Below are 3467 nucleotides of genomic sequence, written 5' to 3' on the forward strand. Positions count from 1 at the left end.
ATGTAGTATTTTTCTATCAATCAAAAGTAAGTATTTTTGTGTATATCGTCTCCACAGGGACTAGCATGATATTCAAGCCATTCAAAAATCAATATTGTTCTAAGTGTATGGATTTAAAATGTTTGTTTGTGTAAACCTATATAAACTATTTGACATAAAATAAATAGAGAAGAGATAGGGTCATTCCGCTTGGGGTCAGAGACACTCAACCAAGCGTAACAACTGCAACCTCTCGATCAAATAACGGATTCTAACTTTTTAAACGATATTATCACAATCACTCAACATCATCATTCGTGTCCAAATGGTGTCGTGATTTCCAAGGGACTATTTAAAAGTCGATATCCCAAACTATTACACAATCACAAAGTCGATTAGATCGTTTAATCGACGATTTCTCAATCTATTAAACGACCCAAAAACATTAAGTTCTAGATTATAAGTGATTATCAAAGATTAACATCTATGTCTAGAGTGATAACTTAAGATAGATTGTTATTCTATTTCTTAGATTCAAAAGCATTTTTCAATATCATTTTGAATCTCAATAAAGCATTAAATACAAGAATAACAACAATATTGAATAAATAAGCTAGAACCATGTATTAAAAGATCAAGAGTTTACGTAATAGCTTGTTTGAATACCTCAAAACCACAAGAGTAGATGTAACTACATATGTCTATGATAGCTTTACAAAGGATGAAGAAAAGAGATGAAGATTCTATGTCTAGATCCATGATGTCTCAACAAATCTTGTGTTAAATCTACTCTTAACTACCTTGCTTTATGTTTCTCTCTAAAAATGCTATGTCTCAAAGAAACCAACTCTTGGTTCCAAAAAAATGTGATGCTGCCTCCAAAACGTGATACTCCTGTGCGGCTATATATCTTTTTTCTGTGCTGATGCCTTTCAATATATAATAATCCTATGGCCTAGTTGGAAACCTCTTCTCCAATTGCCGTGATGCTCATGCTCGGTCAACAAAGCCTCTTGGGTCAAAAGCCCAAATTGATTTATCAATTAATTTTAGCACACCTCTGTTGCAACCATAGCAATATTTTCCTTTGTTTCAACTTGTTTAGCACTTCCTTGGCCAATCACATTAATTCATACACCCATGTTTTTGTTTTATTCTCTATACTAACCATATTAATTGACCAATAATAATAAAACTACACTATTTGACTTTTTTTTTTTTGAAGAAACAAAAATGGAATATATTACTATGAACATTGTAATTGTTGAAGCACAAGACGTGCCAAAACAATCACAAAAAGATTACAACCCTGTCAAAATTACATCAAAGATAGTCAATGCCCATACATAGAAGCGGGCTCGACCACCAACTATGTGTACCAAAAATAAAGACTATGTTGCTAGCTTTCAACAACCACAATGTATTTGATTTTACTTTATCTAGCAATAGTGATATAGAACTTTGACAATTCTAAAATAACCTATCATTCTGTTCTTTCCATAAAACCGATACACATTGAAACCAAATCAAATGAAATAATGATCGACGCGATTTCAAAACACCTGCATATTCAATAAATTGCACACAATGATCTGAAATAGTATGAGAATCGACCCCTTCGACACCAAGCCAAGCCCGCACCAAAGGCCACAAAGCACCAAAAATTGGACAAGACAAAAATAAATGATTCACATCTTCAACCTGCCCGCATCCCGTTACACAAAACCGATTTTCCACAGATATAATCCCACGTTCCACCAAATTTTTGATTTTGTAGGTAAACGATCCCTCAATAGTCGCCAAACAAGGATAGAAACTTTTAAAGGAACCTGGTTATGCCAAATTAACTCCATATTTTGATGAACATGAGGTTGTTCCTGTGATGTCAACAAGTCATATACACCACGAACAGTATAACCAGAAATCTGATCCGGCAACCATATCCACCTGTCTGTTTCTGTTTCCTGCAAAGTAACTGTCAGTAATAAATCCCTACACTCTACTAACAATTCCTCCTCCCATACCCATAAACGACACCGTCACTGCCACGCCCCCCATCACCCTCCACCCCCAACAAAAACATGTTCCGCACTGAAATAACTTTATTGACAGCTAAATCATAAAGCCGCCTAAAACGCACACACAACGGAACACTACCACACCAACAATCTCGCCAAAAATCGGTATCAGCTCCATCCCCCACCCTCCTCCTAACACAACCTGAAAACCAGCCCTCCCCACCCTCACTTATCCCATCTCTAATCCTAACAATCTCCCTCCACCACGAAGAGCAACTCCGGCCCCCATCCTCCAAACCACCATCCTCCACGCCATACCTAGCCAACAACACCCTACTCCACAAACCTCCCCTATCAACTAACAGCCGCCAACACCATTTCCCCAACAAAGCAATGTAAAACTCTCTCAACCTCCTAACACCCAACCCTCCATACTCCCTCCTCAAACACAAAGAACTCCAACCAACCCAAGAAATCTTTCTTTTATCCTCACAACCCCCCAAAAAAAATTATTTAACAAGGATTCAATAGAAGAGATTATACCTGACGGAGCTTTGAAAAAGGAAAGTGCATAGACAGGAAGCGCAGTCAAGACAGATTTGAGAAGTATCAAGCGACCACCAAAGGAAAGGTACCTACTATGCCAACCAGACAATCTAGACTTTATACGATTAACAATAGGCTCCCAAAATAATAACCGGCGCGGATTACCTCTAATCGGGAGGCCCAAGTATAGAAACGGAATTTTACCCACTTTGCACCCCAACACAGAAGCCGCCTCAGACAACCAAGAGGCATTAATGTTGACCCCAACCAGAGAGCTTTTATGGAAATTAACTTTCAATCCAGACATAGCTTCAAACAAAACGAGACCAGCCCTCAAAGCACGAACATTAGCCCAACTTTTATTCCCTATCAAGAGCGTATCGTCAGCAAATTGAAGATGAGACACCACTACAGAATTAGCGCCTCCCACACTGTAACCCGTAAAGACATTTGCTTCAACCATAGCTTTCATCAAGATATTTAACCCTTCTGCAGCTAACAAAAACAAGAAAATTTAAAATGACTCTAAAATAAATGTTAAACTAATAAAAGTAGACTAAAACTTAATTAAAAAGACTTTAAAAATAGTGTATGACTGACTATCATCACCTCCTCAAACTGAATTTTTAACACTTCAAGATATGGAGAAATCATGTTCCAATGGTCCTGTTATAGGGGAGTGGGAACACTTGCTACCATATCTTAAGTATATGGGATTTCTACCAAATGGAAAGAAAAGGAAGGAGGATATATTCTTCTTATCATATTATCCACCCTAACTTGGGTGTTGATTTGTTAAACTAATGACAATAAAGAAGCGCTTAAGGGAGGCAACCCTCAATAAAGGGAGGGTTCACACTTCTATTTTTATTTTTTTAACATTTGTGTCTGTTTCAGTGTGTTTTTCAATTGCAGGATTGAAGA

The sequence above is a fragment of the Medicago truncatula genome, chromosome 6 (genome assembly GCF_003473485.1).
Source record: "Medicago truncatula cultivar Jemalong A17 chromosome 6, MtrunA17r5.0-ANR, whole genome shotgun sequence".
Classification (NCBI taxonomy): Eukaryota; Viridiplantae; Streptophyta; class Magnoliopsida; order Fabales; family Fabaceae; genus Medicago; species Medicago truncatula.